General features: G+C 53.9%; 1 protein-coding gene across 4 annotated transcripts in view; it reads left to right on the top strand.

Moving 5' to 3' along the window:
* Positions 1–22,854, top strand: part of SPIRE1 (spire type actin nucleation factor 1) — a 579,327-nt gene that overhangs the window by 511,114 nt on the left and 45,359 nt on the right. The gene's annotated exons all lie outside the window — the stretch shown is intronic.

Here is a 22,854-nt window from a genome sequence, read left to right as displayed (position 1 = left end):
TTTTTCGCTGTGCATCAGATTCGTGGCACTCTTGACAGATTTTCACTGTTACCCATTTTCAGTTATCACTATGGATGGGGAGTTTTTAAATGTGTGACTGCAGGTTACCCACCGATCTCTGCAGCACTTACCTTGATGACATTTCTTATCTAATGGGATGTCATTCTAGCAGCAATAAGGGAACAGGGAGTGCGCACACACATCAAAACTGAATTGCTTCTAGGCGCTCAGGGGAGCGGTATACACACCTCTAGGTGCCAAGGTGGGGTCGCGGCTGCATTGACCATTCCCTGTGATTCCAGGCCAGGGTGACCTTGGCAGCCATGACTTGGCTCCAGCACGGATGCTGCATCTTGCCCTGGCGGTATTTGTGGCTAACCCTTTTCAGGCATTTGGTGGCGATGCGCGCGGTTTTTAATACAGCCCTGGCCTGCGCAGGGCCCCAGGGAGGCATTGTTTTTCCAGGCTGAATTTGCATTCCAGCCTTTCAGTTGGTAAGGTGCAGGCCGCCATGGAGGGCTTTGCGGCATTCAAGGCCTGGGTTGGCAAGCCTGCCGACCACCATGAGCTGGTTAGATGGGCTTAGGAAAGGAGCGGCCTTTTTAAGGCGCATCTGCTGCTTGGAGTATTTTTTTGCTGCTGCTCCTGTCCTGGCTTTGAGGCTGCGATTTCTCATCACATGAGACTCCTATGCTCCTTACTGCATTGGGGTGATGCGGGGGAGTGCTTGCTGAGTGAGCTTGTGGACACTTTGTATACCTTAATCTTGCACAGTTCTTATACCTGTGCGTTGTGTAAACTGTTTAACGAGACCTTTGCCACAGCCGCACGCCCTGTGCTAGCAACGTACACTCACTGTGTGACTTTCACACACTTGACGGGCACCCCTTGGCCTTGTAACTCAAGGAATTTGTACACAAGTGCATACCTCGTTCCTGATTTTCATGAAGGTACCAGCCCATGTGTACAACCTGCTGGTCTTGTGAGGTGTACGTGTGCTCTGTGTCCCCCACACATAGCACACTACGCAGGGTACGTTGCTCACCCCAAAACAATCATCTTTCTGATGGGAGAGGCAATGACTAGGATTTTAGTGTTAGAACCATTTCATTTAAGGCTGTTCTGTCCCGTGTCCTTTTCCGTTTCAATTGAATGAAGGCCTTTGGACAAGGCTGGGAATGTTCCTTTCACCCGAAGGATAGTCTTGCATGCTTATGGCATAGGGATGGCGTGGAGTCTAGGCGCTGTGAGCAGCGTTTATCTGTTAGTGGCGTCATTAAAGGCGGGGGCAGTCCTGTCAGGGCGCCACATCCTAGCTGTTCACCCAACATTAAGACATTGTGCCCAAGCAGTTCAGTCCCTGAAAGAACACCGTCAAGGCTTTGGACTGAACCAACAGTCACAGGGGGGGATGTTCGTGGCAGAATTGTACTATACTAGTTCAGCTAGATCTGACTACTACTACATTACTTTTTCTTCTTACACATCACTTTTGAGCCTCCAAACAATTCAGCATTAGGCGGGGTCTGTTCATTGATCACATTAAAGTAACTCGGGGAAAGTACAGGGGTTTTTATTGTATTATTCTGTGTTTGAAATTGTACCCGCAGCAGCAGTGGGCCTACGTTTCTACTACCTATTGATTAGGTCGTTCAGTCTCTGAGTAAACAGCATAGGCACCAAAGTATTTTATTTGAATATTTCAATCAACTGAATTCTCAATTTTTTTTCCCAAAGCCCTCTTAAAGATTCTTTAATCTGTACTGTTAGCGGAGGTGCAATCTAAGGTCAGGGAACTCACTAGCTGGAATCCTTCCCTTTGTGTGAACAGAGGCATCAGAACAAACACATGCCAGACGAAAACAAACTGCCTACGTTCCAGATTGCGCAGATCAAATGACTCTCTAGGTAGGGATTAATTAAGAGGCAATAAAGCTATAAACCAATATTTACAAGCATATCTCTGCCTGCCTGCAAAATAAACACTTGCTAATAATAGACGGACACTCTATTTATCTCTTAGTGAATTATCTTTGGCAAGAGCGCCCTCTAGTGTTCGCGAGTTAAACATACCATCAAACAGATTAACAAATTAGACTTTAGGCACAACTGGGTGACCAATCGCTACTCTCGAATCATGTTGTCGAAATTTCTAGTGAAAAGAAAAAGATTACCAGTATGTAAATTGCTCTCTTAATAAACCACCCGCTGTTTTTGATCTTTACTGAGACAAATATAGGGTGAATTGCGGACCAGTATGTTAGAGCTGTAGTTTTTTCCCACCTTCATGAAAATACAATTTTTAGTCTGTCAGAGGCTGCTGTGCAGTTTGTCCCCCGACTTGTCCTGCCAGCAGATAGCACTTAGAATATGATTGGACACTTGTGCTCGTGGTGTAGTAGAATTAGATAATAAGAAGTTCGTTTGAAGGAGAGCTCTTTAATGATCCACCCACTGCTTCATAGGGGTAGATGTGCTTTTTTTTATTTTCAAGATGACTCGCAGGTACTTGCATTGTCCCTCTTTTCTGCCCACTGTCCAGGTTCCTAGGATAGCCAGTCTCTTTTCCAGGATGGCTATCCCATCGCCATTTGCAACCATTCAGACCGCGTCCCTGCTCGGCTCCCATCCCTTTGAAGCAGCCATGTTAGGGGTGGCAGGGGCAATGTACTATCTGTGTGAAAGAGCTTACACCAGCAGGCGGACGCCCCCCAAGGTTTGCCTCTCTGAAGCCTGCACTGGCTTCAGAAGAGATTTCTCTGTCCGCACACCCCTAGCAGTCCCCAGTACTCAATCTGTGGTACTGGGACGGTACCTCACAGCTTGGGTGCGCACTGTCTGTACCTTTGATTGGTAATGTTCTTTGAATCGGATAGTGTCTGTGAGGAGAGCATTGGTAAGTGACAGTGATTTTTTAATCCAATCGCCTGAGGCAGAAAGTGAAATCAGATTTAAAAGGACAGCAAACTCGCCATGCAACGTTTTTGACAGGAGTCGAGTGTAATATTTTGCGTTTTATTTTCCTTATATACATTGATGGAAGCCAAGGCTCCTGCCATTTTGCTAATGCCATATTATCCTCCCTCGCTGTTCTTCCTACATTACCCTAAGTAAAAATCACGGTTGGGTTTGAGGAAGCAAAACGCAGTGACATGATGTTTGCACGATATGCAAACCCGGAATTAGGTTATTAACTAAAAAATAAACTATACTTAAGGCCCCGAAAGATTCCTAGAGCTTTAACAACACTCCCTTTCTATATAGTGGCGTTTTTACTGCGTGCCTTAGTTTAAGACGTCTAAAGCGCTCAAGCTGAATGTCTCTGGTGACATAGGGAGTGTTTATCAGCCATTTCTGTGCCTAGCAGTACATTGCCGGTGATGGCGCTTTTGCAGTTGCCATTCAATGGATGCAGGCCGCCTTCAGGTGTATTTTCTGTACATATGGCTGTACATCTGAAGAGGAAAGTCCAATGTTGCATTTAACATTTTGTTGTCCTTTTGAAATCTTTCAAATTAAACATTAGCATTGGAACATGTGAATTTGTCTGCCCACCCACAAAGCTCTTCAGTGCTCAGTCTGGTGTCTGCCTCTGCAGTGTTTGCAAGCTGCGCCAGCCTGGGATTTGGCACTCTTTAAGGTACTTTTGCTCTTGCTCAGGCCAAAGGTAATCAGTTTATGTAACACAGGTGGCATTGCATAAAATGTACAAGATACCACAAAGAAATATACCCCTGTTTAATTTAGCCACACCTTCAATCAGCGAGGTGGACATTTACTCCACCGTCGGAGGCACATGAAGCACGTGTCATACCAGGGAGTCCAGTCCTTGCGTGGCCGTGCCCCAGGACCATCTGTATGAGTGTTCAACTCCGTCTCGTCGGTCCATCTTCTGTCTAGTGAAGGCTCATAGAGCAACTTGTCTTCCTCTGGTGGTGAGTGCGTGTAGGGCATATCACTCGCTGCTTGTGCTCTAGAGTATGTGCTCCATGTCAAGGCCAGCTCTCTGCGTCACCCTCAAGGCCAGCTCTCCGTGTCAACTTCAAGGCCATGTCATCCTCAAGGCCAGCTCTCCGTGTCATCCTCAAGGCCATGTCATCCTCAAGGCCAGCTCTCCGTGTCATCCTCAAGGCCATGTCATCCTCAAGGCCAGCTCTCCGTGTCATCCTCAAGGCCAGCTCTCTGGGTCACCCTCAAGGCCAGCTCTTCATGTCACCCTCAAGGCCCGCTCGCCGTGTCACCCTCAAGGTCAGCTCTCTGGGTCACCCTCAAGGCCAGCTCTCTGGGTCACCCTCAAGGCCAGCTGTCTGTGTCACCCTCAAGGCCAGCTCTTTGTGTCACCCTCTATATGGGCTCCCTGTGTCACCCTCAAGGCCAGCTCTCGGGTCACCCTCAAGGTCAGCTCTGTGTGACCCTCAAGGCCAGCTCTCTGGGTCACCCTCAAGGTCAGCTCTGTGTGTCACCCTCTATATGGGCTCCCTGTGTCACCCTCAAGGCCAGCTCTCTGGGTCACCCTCAAGGCCATGCCACCCTCAAGGTCAGCTCTCTGTGTCACCCTCAAGGCCAGCTCTCTGGGTCACCCTCAAGGCCAGCTGTCTGTGTCACCCTCAAGGCCAGCTCTTTGTGTCACCCTCTATATGGGCTCCCTGTGTCACCCTCAAGGCCAGCTCTCGGGTCACCCTCAAGGTCAGCTCTGTGCGACCCTCAAGGCCAGCTCTCTGGGTCACCCTCAAGGCCAGCTCTCTGTGTCACCCTCAAGGCCATGTCACCCTCAAGGTCAGTTCTTTGTGTCACCCTCTATATGGGCTCCCTGTGTCACCCTCAAGGCCAGCTCTCGGGTCACCCTCAAGGTCAGCTCTGTGTGACCCTCAAGGCCAGCTCTCTGGGTCACCCTCAAGGCCAGCTGTCTGTGTCACCATCAAGGCCATGTCACCCTCAAGGTCAGCTCTTTGTGTCACCCTCTAGGCCAGTCTCTGTCACCCTCAAGGCCAGCTCTCTGGGTCACCCTCAAGGCCATGTCACCCTCAAGGTCAGCTCTTTGTGTCACCCTCAAGGCCAGCTCTCTGGGTCACCCTCAAGGCCAGCTGTCTGTGTCACCATCAAGGCCAGTCTCTGTCACCCTCTAGGCCAGCTCTTTGTGTCACCCTCTAGGCCAGTCTCTGTCACCCTCAAGGCCAGCTCTCTGGGTCACCCTCAAGGCCAGCTCTTTGTGTCACCCTCTAGGCCAGCTCTCAGTGTCACCCTGAAGGCCAACTCTCCGTGTCACCCTGAAGGCCAGCTCTCCGTGTCACCCTCAAGGCCAGTTCTCTGGGTTACCCTCTTGAACTCTTCTGCCAGAATTTGTGAAACTCCACACTTTTCTTTTTCCAGCATTCAAAGCTACATCCCAGAGAAAGAGCTTTAGAGACACCCCTCCCCTCTCGGTGGCTGAACACCTAGGAGTTGGCAATCTAGAGCAGCCCATATTGTATGGTCAAGTGAGTAAAATGTTTTTTCCAGGCCACTGTCCCTTTAGTGTTTTTCCTATACAAGCAGGACGTCCACTCGACTAGGATGACGTTCTGAAGTGTTCTTGCTGTGCAATTTACCAAGTGGCATCTTTGTTTTATACAAGTAAGACTCCAAACATACCCTCTTCATCTTGCCACTTGTACTGCGCATAACTTAGGACAAAATATGTGGGCTCAGCAGCCATGAGGTGTTATGTATATGGGAAGTTTCCACATGTGCCTCATATTAGTTCTCATGTGTCACATATAACATGCACATTTACCCTGGTTATTGATGTCAGATTTACAGTGCGCCCTCTTGCTTCTGCGGCAGGGGTGCTCCAACTCCCTGAAAGATCAGCTGGACATTCCAGGTGCCACCAACGTCTAGTGGCATCAACAATGCGTCCAGGGTGGTCTCAGTGGCAGCTGAGGCCTCTTGCCTTGATAAGCATTTCTCTGCTGCAGTGTGGATGTCATCTACTGGTTTAATGACAACCACTAGCAAGGTCACACAACAAGGCATGCAAACTTCAAGAGAATGTCCTAGCTTCAAACTTCCAGTCAAGGAAAAAGCGTCCTGGAGGTTTCAGTAAGTGCCTGGCAGGACTCACCAAGACCGTTGGGTTCAGAGAACTGTATGCATTCACATCCTTCTTTTTCAGTGACGGATTTGGAGAAGAATTTGGACACAGAGAAGGTGGCCGTAGACGAAGTACAGCTTTTTGCGGCTTTATATGCTGCTCCTTGAAACTGTTAAAACATGATAAAGGGGAGGAGCCAAGCAGCCATCTGAAATGGCCGCATAGTCGCTCGGCTCCGCGAGCCCCTTTGCCCCACACGACTATCCTGCCGAATATCCTGACCCAAAGTGCTCTCCTTTGCCTCCGGAGAGAAAGCTAACACCTACCGTCTGCTTCCGGAGCGTCTACGTGCCGCCGATCCTGAGAAATCTCCCCGTCTGCTTTGCGGCCTGTGTGATGGTGGGACCGGGGCGTTGATTAGGCGGGGCCTCCGGCCTCGGCCGCAGCATCGACGGCCGTCGAGGGTGGAGCGTCGCCTCGCCGGTGGGGGCCGATGTTCTGACCGACCGCTGCCAGCGGTAACGACACGAACTGATCGACGTGGACCCTCGTGGGACAGAGTGGCGGCGTGGGGTCGGAGGGGGCGCTTGACTCCTGCCCCCTCCCCAACGTTTGTTCCCCAGGCATAACCGGAGATCGCTCTGATATAGGTGGGCGGCTCCAGGGGCCCGGCAGGACTTTAGCCTTTTGGTGGCTCTCCTTTCTGGACCCTGCCCCACAATTTGTTTGTCCTGGAGATGCATCCTGCGATGACCCCACGGTGCGGCCCGCTCCCTGGATCTGTGCAGGGGACCGGCGCCGATCAACTCAAGATGGCGGCTGGCGCCTTTCTTTGCGGCTCACGTCCGAGCCGGGCGGCTGTTGCAGAGATGGGACAGGGATGCCCGCATCGCACGACGGAGTTCACACCCCGAGATGTGTTGGCTGCCTTAACGACTTTGCAGGAGACTGTTGATTGCTACGCCCGAGTCCTGGGTATGGGACTGGATGCCTTCGCTGTTTCGCCACCTATGTCGACCATGGTCCTACTCCGGGAGTCGGCCACTGACCCTGCTGCTGCCTCTGTGGGGAAGGTTCTGGTTCCTCGAGGGTTCCTCTGACCGCTTGGAGCCCAGACTTCTTTGCCCGTGCTGGCCGTCTTGATCGCCTGTATGACTTTGTCCTCGGGGCACATGTTTGACTGGCGGCTGGGAGTGGAGCGCTGTTTTTCTTCTTGGACTGGCCCCGGGGGTTCGCGGCTACGGCCGGACTATTTTACTTTCTCCTCCTGGATGCTGTTCTTTTGTGCCAGCTTTTGGAAGTTCATGGGACCGGCGCTGTGGTTGCCTTCTCTTTACTGTCTGTATTTGGGTGGCTTTGAATTATTATGCTCTTTTATGGCCTTGTTCTGTCCGGGCCCGCCTATCCTGTTTGGACCTTCGAGACTGTGCTTCCCATTGCTTATTGATAGAACTTCAGGCAATATTCTTATCAGACAGGGTCAGGGCTGAGGTGGCCTGTCCTCTATTTGCTTTATTGTTGACGGGCGGTGTCGTGGATATCTGTGATTGCTATTTCTTTGTTCCTATACCCAGGCTCTATTGATCTTCTTTGTGGTATTGACTCCTTTTTGGGATTTTCCTAGTGTTGGGGTGCAGGGCGGGGCCGAGCGGCGCACTGGGGGTCCTCCTACATTTCTTTCTTTCTTTTTCTTTTTGTTTTCTTTCTTTTCTATCTCTCTATATTTCGGGTTCTATTAGGGCGACAGGCACGCGGCTGGGGGGTAGGCCATGACCTTCTGCGGGTGTGCAGGGTGGGGGGTTGCGGGTGGGGCGTATGTTTGTGTTCGTTATTATGGCCCTTTAGTCTTTCTTTTTTCAGTTGTCGTCGTTGCCTGTGTTTCTTGCGGTGTGTATGGTGCTGAAGGGTGGGTCTGGACCTGTCATATGCTGGGGCTGTGCCTTTGCTTCTCCTGTTATGTATATTTTGTCCCCTGGGGCCCCCCTCATCGTATAGACACTGTTTCATTTATCCTGATTTACGCACTATCGTGGGACTGCGTGTGACTGCGTGACGCTTCTTCTTGCTCTTTATTAGTAAAATGAACCTTTCATATCCTTACTCGAGCTGCTATACCGCATCCGAATTCTGTATTGTTACTATATTATCCTGTATCTTGAATTGTTGCCACACTGCTTATCGCTCGCAATGTTTTGACTTTACTAGCGGCCGGCCGCGATGGTTGTAGGCCCATCTATGTACTATGATTTGCTACAAATAAAGGTTCGATAAAAAAAAAAAAAAACATGATAAAGGTATATAAGTAAGGGTTCTTGGCTACCATGCTTCCTAGCAGGAGCCCATTGAAATTCTTGCTCTTGGTGCGAATCATGTACCAGGGATAGGTCGGTCCTGTGCTGAGCAAGCCCAGTCAGTCCATGGTAGTGTCATTTAACACAAATAAGGGGAGAGGGTCAATTGTGTCTAAAGCTCTCACACCCCGAACCACCTGAATAGTAATTGTACACACGTAAAGGGGTGTAGAGGAAAATCAAGAAAAGGAAACCGGAATAGGGAAAACCCTAAGCATTCCACAAAACAATAACATTCTTTGTTTTGAGAATACTGCCCTCACTCACACACCGAAGTGTGTGACATGCTTCATCATCGGGTGTTGGAAATGGGATCCCCGGCTGGCCAGGGCTTTCGCCAAAGTCAGTCAGAGACCACCACACCCAAGTCAGGGCAAGGGAGTTACACGCCAAGATAACCCCTACTCACCCTCTAGGTAACGTGGCGCGAGCAGCAAGGCTAAACTTGGAGGCGATGTAGGCTAAGTATTTGCGCACGCACCCCAGCAACAACAACCAAAGGCCCACCACAAAGGAAACTCCACACAAGGTTATATAAAAATAGCCTTTGTATTACACCAAAACACATTAGATAAAACACACTTTACAATGTGCCAGAGGCACGGGCAGAATTTACAAGGGGATATTTACAAGACAGGGCCACCTGGACCACTGTCAGGAATCAGAAGTAGCACTTTCAGAAATAGCACTTAGTACATAGAATATAGCACAAAATAGCACACAACCAGTAACTACTGGTAACAGGACCTCACTAGCACCACCTGTACTAGGGAGAAAACAACCACCTATGTATCACAATACCTGTAGGGGTGTAAGAGTAAAACACATGATGCAATGCATAACATTCATTCAGAGGTGTAAGGGAGGAAAACACATGATGCATCAACAATACATTCAGAGGTGCATAACAATAACAATGGCGCCAAACTCACAAGTCACCACCTGTGACTGTCCATAGGCAGGAACACCAGAACTGTCCCAATGTCAGGGGGCCTAAACGTGGCAGTTGCCCACAAAGTGCTGGGCAACTGGTGCAATGCTGGTGGGGAAACGTTGGAGCCTCTCAGGCTCTGGACAAAGCACTTGTGTCCCCCAAGAGCCTCGTGGCTCTAAACAAACAGAATGGCCCCCTGAGCCTCTCTAGGCTCGAAATCAATCATGGCCGCCGTTGGAGTCCCCCTCCTGGGGACTCGAAGCAAAATTGGGGCACCTAGAGCCTCTCTGGGGCTCTTAAAATAATAGTGGGCACTTTGGAGCCTCTCGGGCTCAACTAACAAATTATGCCCCCGGAGCCCCGGGGCTCGAACACACGATATGCCCCCTGAGCCTCTCGGGCTCACATACAGTAAATGCCCCCGCCTTTACGAGCCTCTCGGGGCTCTAAATCACAAAGCGCGAGGTCGCGCTACGGGGGAGGGGCGGACACCGACAATGTGTCCCGACGCCCCTCTCCCTTTCCAGGCACTCACCGGGTCTGGCTGCGGAGGTCCGGGGCTCTCCTCACAGGGGCTGCTCCTCGGCTTTGGGCGGCTCTGCACGGGGGCTCCCTCTCCTTCAGGCCGGTCACCACGGGGCTCTCCCTCACTCCTGGGAGCCCCGTGGAAGGTGCCGGTTGCGGGCAAATTCTCTTGCCGGAGCGCGGGGTGGCCTCCCGTCCGCTTCCGGTTGTCCCGCAGTCCCGCCCACAGGTTGCCTGGCTTCCGGCCGGGCAGCCAATTGCAGCGCGGCTCCTCGCAGGGAGGCGGGCACTTCCGGGTCGCACTTGGCAGCGGCCCGGCAACGTTTTTAAACACCCCGGGCTGCGGCGGTGAATCTCGAGGGGCAATGTCCCGGGCAGGGTGGGCACCTGCCAGGGGACAAATTAATCCCAAATAAGCGAGGTGGCACTCGCGAATGCAGTAGCGACCGGGGCAAATGCCGGGTGGGCACCGGCTCTGAACCATAAAGCGCCCCGAGGCGCTTGCAGGAAATAGAGCGCGCTCTCAGCGCTAGGGGGTCGCAATAAAGCGCGCTCAGCGCTATAAGCAAAACAAAGCGCTCCCAGGCGCTAGGAAAATCAGGAAGCGCTCACCAGCGCTAGGGACAACAGAGTCCAGCAAAAGTCCTTCAGAGCAGGCAGGGGGCAAGGCTGGGCCCAGAGCCAGCACACTGGGTCTCCAGGCAGGGAGACACCCCAAGTGGCGGTCCTCTGGCCCAGCAGCAGCAGCAACAGCCCCCTCAGGATCCTAGAAGAGAACAACCTCTGTGGGGACACAGCCCCATTTTTATACAGAGAAATCCTTTGTTCAAGGGTGCAGAGTGGGGGCGGAACCAGTCGCAGCTGGTTCTTGAGTACTCTGTTTACCTCAACCACCCTCTCTATTCACTGGCAGGGCTTGGGTCATTAGACACACCACAGGGGGGCGGAGCCAGCATTGTGTGGGGAAAACCCAGCCCATCCAGGACACAGGTACACTCCTCCCACACATTACTCATGCAGATCTCCCACTCACCACCGGGCAGACCCATCCAGACTTCCTGGAGCCTGGCATGCCAGCCAGCTCCAGCCAATCACACGCCAGCACCCTCACAGCACACGTACAGCCATGTCTAGAAATGGCGCTTCTCTACTAGACACATACATGCTGCATACACCATCTCGCAGCATTCACTCTCACGAGTTCACACATACCAGACTCAAGCCTGTACACCCCACGCATCAGGAACTACCAGGGACACATACATTCCCCATGCATTCCTATGGGCGGGCAGGCCTAGCCCAGCACATGCACTCAGAGTGCGCACGCACTTTCCACTGGGACACAGTGAAAGTGCGCAGAATCCCTAAAATCACCATTGCCAGGTCACCATTTCACGCAAAAAGTCTAGGGGTGAACCTGCCCTAAGGGCCAAAGTCCAACATAACCCCCTTCCAGCCAAAACGCAGGGGAGACCAATCACCACCGTGATGGACTTCCCTGCTTGGGGCGATAGAACACGGACGCAGGCCCGCAACTGCAGGGACACCCTCCTGTTCTACGCCACGGTGAACCCATGGGATTCCTTCTAGAACCACTATCCGGACCAACTGGGCTACCCCACTGGTACTCCCGAGCTGTCCGCGGCCAGGACCAGGCCCTGGGCCACCCAGGTGCCACTGGTCCTTGCCAATTCGCAGAGCGGGGGGTAGTAACCCCTGGCACATAGCGGCCATTTTCCACTCTTCCTGTCTGCAAGACAGGACTAGACTGCCACTGGTTCTCCAGCCTAGGGCCTACAACCTCAGGCGGACCAGGAGTCTCAGGGAAGGCTCTCCTCCCCTTACCTCTTCTCCTAGGGTTACTCCTCCTCCGGCGAGGGGTACACCTAGAACGCCATTCCAACCCAGGGCTTATCCACTCAGGTTGCACCGGGGTCAGAGGGGGGCTCTCCCACCCTCTGCACCCCCTTCCAGAGGTCTGCCCTCTCCCACCTGGAGAAGTTCCTCTGGAAGAAGAACCGGTCAGGACACTGGTTACAGTCATCCTACCCTTCAGGTCAGGCTGATCCTGAACCTGGCCTTCCAACCTCTGGTCTAAAACCTTCGGTGGAACAATTGCCTGGCACTCCAGGACTTCTGGGGACTTACACTCCATCCCCCTGAGGCTAACAAATGAGACATATGTTGTGTGACTGTCTGTCTGGCGCAGATCTCCCGCCCTCTGTCCACCTGACAGTGCGTGACGATCCCCCAGACCAGAAGTGGTGTTACCATGGTCACTACACGGGAACCTAGCCCGACTGGGTAGTCCCTGACCCACTGGTCCTTCCACTGGGGAACTCCCCCAATCACTCCTCACTCTGGACTCCTGTACCCTCCCTACCGGAGCGGTACTGCCAGACTCTAGAACCATAGGAGCTCTGGTTACAGACGCTCCAGGTCCTCTACTCACTAGGAGATCTTCCTCAAGTGGACTAACAGGACAGCCTAGGTCCCCAACCTGGTGTTCCCTACAGAAACCATCCAAGTCCTGAGGCAGGGCTTCGGGCGTCCGGGGAACCTCGGTCTCCCCCTCACTCCTGCTCCACTGAGCCAGGCAGTGAGCCCCTACACCCTCCTCGCTATCCTGGGACCTAGCTGGGCTACACTGAGCCTCCTCCACCACGCTGGGCTGGAAGATACCTGAACCACTACTTTTGGAGTCACTCCCTAATGACTCTAGAGAACCTTTAGCACTCTCCCAGTGGTCTGCTTCATCTGCAAGCTCACTTGGACTAAGGGATTCAGACTTCAACAGGTGCTGGCGCAACTCTGGACAAACAACATTGAGCAACTGCTCTTTGAGAAACATATTCAGTACTCCGTCTCTCTCATCATCCGAGCTAGCCTCCAGCCAATCCCACATTGCATCAGAACAGTCATCCATAAAAAAAAACCCAACTCTGATGAGGCAGTTTCCTACTGCCCCTGAACTTCAACCTTAACTCCTCCTCTTGGGAACAAGGGACCATACGTTGGGCACGGGGTAGGGGACTTTCTGCACTGAAGTCTAAACAGCTGCCACCACTGGACTCAGCCCTCCCTGGGGAATCCAGAAAATTAAAACTGCGCGCAGGGGATAGTCTATCCTCCAGAGCTACTTTGCCTCTGGTGGAGGCCCTCTCGGCCTCCTCTATCCTTTCCTGCGCTAAGACCATCTCGGTCTCTAGCTGTTGCTTCCTAAGCTCCAGCTGCGCCATAGCCTGGGCATGCTCCAACCTGAGCTTCTCTAAAGCCAGCTGGTGCTCCCTTTCTCTCCTCCTATCTTCCAGCTCCTCTGGGGACAGGGAAAGGGATGAGGCGCTGCCTCCTACGCTGGACCCAGCAAGGGACTCCCTATCTATGGGGTCCTCACTCTCTACTGGCATCCAGGTGCTGTCATCTTCTTCCTCCTCTTCTGAATCTTCAGGGCTCCCCACAGACCCACCACCCTCCTGGTGTGAAGCCCGGGCCCTTTCCTCACTGCGCTCAAGATCCCATTGATCCTCTTGCCATTTGACCATGCATCTCCTAAGTGCATACCATCCTGACTGATCCGCCCCTATGCCTCTCTCTTCACAGAACTTTCTCAACTCCCACACACCGTATGTGGCTAGATCATTGAAATCAAAAACCAGCTCCATTCTGGCAGACGTTCTGGAGACAAGATCACACAGGGAACCTAGGGGTCTGAGCTAATACAGGAGTACACAATTCACAAGGTATCAGCAAGCTCTCTACCCCAGAGAACTCACACTCACTTGCCTAGTGCCACCCACCATTCATCCACACACAACCCTCCCCTCGGACTGGTAAGGCAGTTTCTACCACCCCTGATTCCTCAACCTGACCACAAGTGACACAGGTACCGACTCTGGGCGCAGGGTAGGGGACAAATGTACTGACACAATTGCACAATGATACCTTCAGGAGAAGAAAATATGAAACTTCAAAAAAAACAATCCCCTAAAATGTGGTCATCTAAAATGCAGAGTTTTGTGGTGCAGCCAGCTGCTACCAAGGTACAACGCAAACACAAATCCTTATCCCACCGCTTGCCGCCAATGTTGGAAATGGGATCCCCGGCTGGCCAGGGCTTTCGCCAAAGTCAGTCAGAGACCACCACACCCAAGTCAGGGCAAGGGAGTTACACGCCAAGATAACCCCTACCCACCCTCTAGGTAACGTGGCGCGAGCAGCAAGGCTAAACTTGGAGGCGATGTAGGCTAAGTATTTGCGCACGCACCCCAGCAACAACAACCAAAGGCCCACCACAAAGCAAACTCCACACAAGGTTATATAAAAATAGCCTTTGTATTACACCAAAACACATTAGATAAAACACACTTTACAATGTGCCAGAGGCACGGGCAGAATTTACAAGGGGATATTTACAAGACAGGGCCACCTGGACCACTGTCAGGAATCAGAAGTAGCACTTTCAGAAATAGCACTTAGTACATAGAATATAGCACAAAATAGCACACAACCAGTAACTACTGGTAACAGGACCTCACTAGCACCACCTGTACTAGGGAGAAAACAACCACCTATGTATCACAATACCTGTAGGGGTGTAAGAGTAAAACACATGATGCAATGCATAACATTCATTCAGAGGTGTAAGGGAGGAAAACACATGATGCATCAACAATACATTCAGAGGTGCATAACAATAACAATGGCGCCAAACTCACAAGTCACCACCTGTGACTGTCCATAGGCAGGAACACCAGAACTGTCCCAATGTCAGGGGGCCTAAACGTGGCAGTTGCCCACAAAGTGCTGGGCAACTGGTGCAATGCTGGTGGGGAAACGTTGGAGCCTCTCAGGCTCTGGACAAAGCACTTGTGTCCCCCAAGAGCCTCGTGGCTCTAAACAAACAGAATGGCCCCCTGAGCCTCTCTAGGCTCGAAATCAATCATGGCCGCCGTTGGAGTCCCCCTCCTGGGGACTCGAAGCAAAATTGGGGCACCTAGAGCCTCTCTGGGGCTCTTAAAATAATAGTGGGCACTTTGGAGCCTCTCGGGCTCAACTAACAAATTATGCCCCCGGAGCCTCGGGGCTCGAACACACGATATGCCCCCTGAGCCTCTCGGGCTCACATACAGTAAATGCCCCCGCCTTTACGAGCCTCTCGGGGCTCTAAATCACAAAGCGCGAGGTCGCGCTACGGGGGAGGGGCGGACACCGACAATGTGTCCCGACGCCCCTCTCCCTTTCCAGGCACTCACCGGGTCTGGCTGCGGAGGTCCGGGGCTCTCCTCACAGGGGCTGCTCCTCGGCTTTGGGCGGCTCTGCACGGGAGCTCCCGCTCCTCGGGGGCTCCCTCTCCTTCAGGCCGGTCACCACGGGGCTCTCCCTCACTCCTGGGAGCCCCGTGGAAGGTGCCGGTTGCGGGCAAATTCTCTTGCCGGAGCGCGGGGTGGCCTCCCGTCCGCTTCCGGTTGTCCCGCAGTCCCGCCCACAGGTTGCCTGGCTTCCGGCCGGGCAGCCAATTGCAGCGCGGCTCCTCGCAGGGAGGCGGGCACTTCCGGGTCGCACTTGGCAGCGGCCCGGCAACGTTTTTAAACACCCCGGGCTGCGGCGGTGAATCTCGAGGGGCAATGTCCCGGGCAGGGTGGGCACCTGCCAGGGGACAAATTAATCCCAAATAAGCGAGGTGGCACTCGCGAATGCAGTAGCGACCGGGGCAAATGCCGGGTGGGCACCGGCTCTGAACCATAAAGCGCCCCGAGGCGCTTGCAGGAAATAGAGCGCGCTCTCAGCGCTAGGGGGTCGCAATAAAGCGCGCTCAGCGCTATAAGCAAAACAAAGCGCTCCCAGGCGCTAGGAAAATCAGGAAGCGCTCACCAGCGCTAGGGACAACAGAGTCCAGCAAAAGTCCTTCAGAGCAGGCAGGGGGCAAGGCTGGGCCCAGAGCCAGCACACTGGGTCTCCAGGCAGGGAGACACCCCAAGTGGCGGTCCTCTGGCCCAGCAGCAGCAGCAACAGCCCCCTCAGGATCCTAGAAGAGAACAACCTCTGTGGGGACACAGCCCCATTTTTATACAGAGAAATCCTTTGTTCAAGGGTGCAGAGTGGGGGCGGAACCAGTCGCAGCTGGTTCTTGAGTACTCTGTTTACCTCAACCACCCTCTCTATTCACTGGCAGGGCTTGGGTCATTAGACACACCACAGGGGGGCGGAGCCAGCATTGTGTGGGGAAAACCCAGCCCATCCAGGACACAGGTACACTCCTCCCACACATTACTCATGCAGATCTCCCACTCACCACCGGGCAGACCCATCCAGACTTCCTGGAGCCTGGCATGCCAGCCAGCTCCAGCCAATCACACGCCAGCACCCTCACAGCACACGTACAGCCATGTCTAGAAATGGCGCTTCTCTACTAGACACATACATGCTGCATACACCATCTCGCAGCATTCACTCTCACGAGTTCACACATACCAGACTCAAGCCTGTACACCCCACGCATCAGGAACTACCAGGGACACATACATTCCCCATGCATTCCTATGGGCGGGCAGGCCTAGCCCAGCACATGCACTCAGAGTGCGCACGCACTTTCCACTGGGACACAGTGAAAGTGCGCAGAATCCCTAAAATCACCATTGCCAGGTCACCATTTCACGCAAAAAGTCTAGGGGTGAACCTGCCCTAAGGGCCAAAGTCCAACATCGGGTCTGCTTACAATACGCCCAGGTGTAGCCACACTCTGGACGGAGCATAGGGAGGGGGGGGTTTTACATAAAAACACCACAAAACAAATGTACGAGACTAAACACCATATAAACATATAAGTCAAATAATGATCAGTGGATATCACCCTGTGACTGGAAAAGGTCCACAACACGTGCAGTTAAAGGGAAAGTGTTTAAAACTAGTTTGTGGATACCAAACGAAAACTTTATTAACAGGCTCCACAACCAGGATTAAAAGAAATAAGAGGATGGGTAGTGTTTTAGGAGAAACTCATGATTCTCAAAACAACCCTCCTAATACCGCCTTTGTCAACATGTTTCGACCGACTTACTGTGCCACGAAGGTCACCCCGGTCTTCTTCAGGACATGTGTTGTTGCCCGTTCCAATATTGGTCACACCGTAATTCGGTCAATGTACCAATTTAACTGATCACATGCGATTCTAATTGAATCAGCATGTATGGAGGGATCCCAACAACATTGGAAACGTATGCGAGTTTATTGAGAAAGTAAACTCGACATGGCGTCCTGCAGGCAGGTGTCCCAAGAACACAACTGTTCCGAGGACAACACCTCGTTTGTCAGCCTGTCTTCAGATCGCCACGTCCTCTACAGTCCATGGTCGTGCACAGGCCAATATGCCGTATCTGTGAAATTGTTGTGTTGCTGCTTCCTGTGCTGATGACCGGGTGGAGGGGTATCTGATGTCACTTCGGGGACCCTCATGACTTTATGAAACTGATTGTACAGAAATGTCCATTAGAGTATTAGTGGCTTAAGTCCCAAATGCATATATAGCTCAGCAGAACATATAAGATATTTGTTTTGAAAGATTTATTTGTTGACCACTGATGACGTAATTGGTGTGAGGTACTGGAGATCACTGAGAAGTACTTGTTGGTGATTTCTTCCACACCTCCTTCAAAAGCTCTGATATGTCTCCTTTGTTCTTCTGATCGGTATTGGTATTTAGGGTAGATGTTAAGGGTTACGTGGCTGTCAATGCAAACAATCCTGGGTCAGTGAGCGGCCTCAGCAAGTAGTTTAAAAGTATCTCAAATAGGGCGATCTTAAATTAATTCACACCCCTAGTAACAAAAGACAAATATTGATTGCCCAATTTACTGTGCACTCAGACAAATTAAAGTCAAGCAAAGCTGCTTGTATCCTCTAAAGGTCTCCAGAAGCTCTGGCATTCCTGCATGATAGGTACCTCACACCTGTCCATTTCGCCTCCGATCGCTTCTGTGCCCTTTGACTTGCTTCATATGGCCAAGCTTTTGGTTGTAGTGTATGCAGGGATATTAGCTTTGGTTAAGCGTACAATTCTAGATTACAATATTCAAACATCCTTTTTCAGCAGAGTTGAAGATGGTGACTTTGGTGCATATCTTGCCCTTTCTTCAGATGAGGGTTTTGCTCTGTGCAGTATGCCCTAGAATAACTGGTTGGTTTGAGTATTATTGGCTCAAGAGTCCTTTTTTAACATAAGTGAAAGCCTTTTCGGCAACCGGAAATTCACTAAGAACTTGATAGACATATCACTTGGGCTGTCCTTCCTTTCTCCAGAGGCCTTGGTGTTGCAAGAGGTACCAAAGCAATTCCAGCTCAGAGCACTCTTGTTTCCATGTGACTTCCTATGTACAAAAGCTTCAGAAAAGCAACTTGTGGACCATCACTGGAACAAAAAACTCTTGTCCTGTCCCCATCTCCACCCAGCTTCATGGCCGTGTTTAGTAGTTTGTAGGAGCGGTCTGAGGTTTGGAGTGCTCTTCCAACAGTTGAGTTCATAGGTGTCCCTGACATGCAACTTCTGGGAGTACAGCTCCATACTCATCTTGATGAGCCAAGTCTTTTTTCCTCTGACGGCTCCATACACATCCTGATGAGTTAAGTCTATCTGAAAGAGACACGTTAGTATTAGATTCCTTACCTTAGAATATCCCCAGGCGTCAGACTGGATCCGGAAATTTTTGCGTAGCAGTACCCTTGCGCGTCGGTAGGCGTCGTCTGCGGCTCCGCGTCCGTCGTGGGCGCCGTGATGACGTCGTCGGAGTACTTAGACGCAGCCTCCGCGTGCTGACGTCAGTTCTTTTTTCCGCGCCAGCAAGCACAGATCTGGAAAAAGCAGTAACCCTAGTCATTTTTTGACTAACTTTTTGATCACTTTTGATTGTTCTCGAAGTCTATCGACTCCGACGGTGCCGTAGGGATGCCCGGATTTAAGCACTGCGATGATTGCGACCGCCTGATGTCGGTCACGGATCCTCACCGCGTGTGTTTATCTTGTCTCGACGACAAGGCCTGCTCCGACTGCCGGGCCCTCTCTTCGAAGGCCAGACGGGAGCGGTCCCGCAGGCGGCTCGAACTCCGGCAGTCGGTCCCACGCCGCGAGAGGTCCCGATCCCATGGGAGGTCGAGGGACATGTCGCGGGCTCGGAGTCACCACAGTTCCGAGGGTAGGCCGCACTCCTCCGGGTCGAAGTCGTCGTCAGGTAAGCGGCACAAGAAGTCCAAGCGGCATCATCGCTCCTCGGACTCCCCCCGACGCTCGCGCGATGCGGCCAGGGGTTCGGGTGACACCACCCACGCGGCTCCGTCTGAGTCGTAGGCGCCGCATCCAGCCCCATACCCTACCGTCCCTGGGCTCAACGCGACGCCGGAGGAGATCGAGCGCTTCCTCATGGCCATGAGGAATCTCTCTCCTCCGACGGGCTCCGCGGCGCCTTCGGGCCCAGCGGACCCGTCTGGGACCCCTAGCGGGTCGGGGGGATCTGCCCCGACGCCGTCGGGTGCTTCGGCCCCGGCGCCGCCGACGCCTTCGGGCCAGGCGCCGCAGGTTCCCGTTATCCCGCCGGCGCCGAAGGGTTCAGTTGTTCCAGCGCCGCCGGCGCCTTCGGGCCCGGCGCCGCAGGACGCCACTGGACCTCCTTCGGAATCTGGTTCGTCGCCGGTGGACCTTACGACCTCCCCGGCGTCGGACCCTCAGGTGTCGCCTCCGGCGGCGCCGTCCCCGGTTCCACCTTCGTTCCTGTTCCGGCGCCGGGACGGCCCCGATGGGCGCCGCTCCAGACGTCGTTTGGGGAGTTTCACTTCTATGAACAGGCCCCATTAGCTGAGAACCCTGCGTTTCAGGAGATGGGTGATGAAGAGGACTGGGAGGGGTCTGAGGACCCTCTGACCAGGGAGTGTCAGTCTCATGAGGACTGGACAGGAGACCTTGGGGAGGCCAGTGGCCTGGACACCTCTCCAGACACTGGTTTTGTCTCCCCTCCTACCGTGGCTTCGGAGGAGGGGGCAACATATAATGTGGTGCTGATGAGGGCTGCCAAGGCCTTGGGCCTTGAGCTCCCCGTCGCGGCCGTGAGGACTAACCTCCTCACTGAGGTCCTTAAACCGCAGTCAAGCTCGGCCGAGCCTCTGCTGCCCTTTAATGAGGCCTTGACCGACGTTCTTCTGGGCACTTGGTCCAAGCCCGCTACGGGTTCGCCCGTAGATAGGAACGTGGCCAGACGCCACCGCCCAGCCCCGGGCGACCCATGTTTCCTGTCCTCCCACCCTACCCCCGAGAGCCTGGTCATCCATGCCTCCAATTCCCAGACCGCATTCCCGTCGGCCCCGCCGGACACGGAATCCAAGAGGTATGACCAGTATGGGAAGAAGATCTTCTCATCCCTTAGTCTAGGCCTGCGGTCTTCCAACACCGCCTGCCTATTGGGACGCTACACCCACTCTGTGTGGGATAAGGTCGCGGAAGTGCTGCCAGAGTGTCCGTTGGAGGTACGGGCCAAACTCGGCCAAGCCCTTGTGGAGGGCCGGGATGCAGCAAAGTATTCCATCAGGTGTGGGCTGGATACCACCGACTCGCTAGGTGGAGCGATGGCAACGACGGTGGCGGTCAGACGCCACGCCTGGCTGAGGTACGCCAACTTCTCGGCAGATGTCCAGAGCACGCTCATGGACATGCCGTTCGATGGCCGTCGCCTCTTTGGCAACAAGGCAGACCATGCGCTTGAGCGCTTTAAGGACTCCAGGGCTACGGCCAAGTCCTTGGGCCTCTCGGGCCAGCGCCAGCAATCGGCTGCCTTTCACTCCTTTCGTGGCCACGGAAGGGGTGCGCCCACATGCGCCGCCAGCCACGCTCCGCAGGGCAATACCCAACGCGGTGGCGGCCGTGGGAACTGCCGTCCGGGCGGTCGGGGGCAGCGGCGAGGTCAGTCCACACCTTCCCCCGCAGCATCCGCCTCAAAACCCTCCTAGTCCGTGCTTTCAGGCCCATGTGACGCCAGTGGGGGGCAGGGTTCGCCATCACCACCTCCACTGGCGCACTGTCACGTCGGACAGGTGGGTGCTGCAAATCGTCCGAAGGGGCTACTCCCTCCCCTTCGAGGCGACTCCTCCAGCCATGCCACCGCAGAACCACCGTGTGTCGGGGGATCATTTGCGACTTCTGCAGGAGGAAGTTACGGCCCTCTTGGCCAAGGGGGCCATCGAGTGCGTTCCTGGGCCAGAAGTAGGGTGTGGTTGCTACTCCCACTACTTTCTGGTACCCAAGAAGGGCAAAGGGGGCCTACGCCCTATCTTGGACCTAAGGAACGTCAACGGCTTCCTCCGGAAGGAGAAGTTCAAGATGCTGACACTGGCTCAGGTCCTGGCTGCCCTGGACCCAGGAGACTGGATGGTAGCGTTGGACTTGCAGGACGCTTACTTTCATATCCCCGTCCTGCCTGCCCACCGGCGCTACCTGCAGTTCATGGTTGGCCACGAGCACTTTCAATTTACCGTGCTCCCCTTCGGCCTTACCAGAGCCCCACGGGTGTTCACAAAGGTGATGGCGGTGGTCGCAGCTCATCTGCGCAGGTTAGGGGTTTCAGTCTTCCCCTACCTCGACGACTGGTTGTTGAAGGCGGGCTCGCCCCAGACAGTCGTCAGCCACCTCCAGACGACGGCAGACCTCCTGCACCAGCTGGGGTTCTCCATCAATGTGCCGAAGTCACACCTGTGCCCCTCTCAGAAGCTCCTCTTCATCGGAGCGGTTCTGGACTCGGCGCGGTTTCGGGTTTATCCGCCCGAACAGCGGGTCCGGGATATTCAGGCTCTGATTCCCATCTTTCAGCCGTTATCCCGGGTTTCGGTCAGGTTGACGCTGCGGCTTCTGGGGCTGATGGCCTCCTGCATCCTACTGGTGCATCACGCCAGGTGGCGGATGCGGGCTCTGCAGTGGGACCTGAAGTTTCAGTGGGCCCAGCATCAGGGCAACCTGTCCGACCACGTCCTGATCTCGGAGGGCACTGCGAGACAGCTGCAGTGGTGGCTTACGGACCGCGATTGGGTCAGCGGCAGATCCCTCTCCCTTCCCCAACCGGAGCACGTAGTTGTGACCGACGCGTCCCTCCAGGGCTGGGGAGGCCACATGGGAGAGGCGGAGATCAGAGGCCTCTGGTCTCCGGCGGAGACCCGGCTCCACATCAACCTGTTGGAGCTCAGGGCGCTTCGTCTGGCACTGAAGGCATTCCTCCCCTCTGTCCGGGGGAGTGTAGTGCAGGTGTTCACGGACAACACCACCGCCATGTGGTACTGCAACAAACAAGGCGGGGTGGGGTCGTGGATCCTTTGTCAAGAGGCTCTTCGCCTTTGGCAATGGCTGGAACGCCAGGGCGTGACCCTGGTGGCTCAACACCTGGCAGGTTCTCTGAACGCCAGGGCGGACGAGCTCAGCCATCGGTGCACGATGGATCACGAATGGCGTCTGAACTCAGACGTGGCGCAAGCCCTCTTTCAGCGATGGGGAGAGCCTTGGTTAGATCTATTCGCCACCGAAGAGAACGCGCAATGTCATCAGTTCTGCGCGTTGGAATTTCCAAGGCGGCACTCGCACGGAAACACTTTTCGTCGCGAGTGGAGTTGCGGTCTGTTGTACGCCTTTCCGCCTATACCACTTCTGCCCAGAGTGCTGACGAAGATCAAGCGCGACCGGGCCCAAGTCATCCTTGTGGCTCCGGACTGGGCGAGAAGGTACTGGTATCCAGAGCTACTCAGTCTGTCAGTCAATCCCCCGGTTCGTCTGCCTCTTCAGGAGGACCTTCTGTCGCAGCAGCAGGAGACGGTCCTCCACCCGAACCTGTCCTGTCTCCACCTCCATGCTTGGAGATTGAGCGGCGACAGTTGAGGCCATTTGACTTGCCTCCTGAAGTTTGTAACATCATTCTGGCATCCAGGCGTCCCTCCACAAAGTCGGTATACGC

The sequence above is a fragment of the Lissotriton helveticus genome, chromosome 4_1 (assembly GCF_964261635.1).
Source record: "Lissotriton helveticus chromosome 4_1, aLisHel1.1, whole genome shotgun sequence".
NCBI lineage: Eukaryota > Metazoa > Chordata > Amphibia > Caudata > Salamandridae > Lissotriton > Lissotriton helveticus.
Note: the sequence above shows the minus strand (reverse complement) of the source record. Positions and strands in the feature narration are given on the sequence as shown.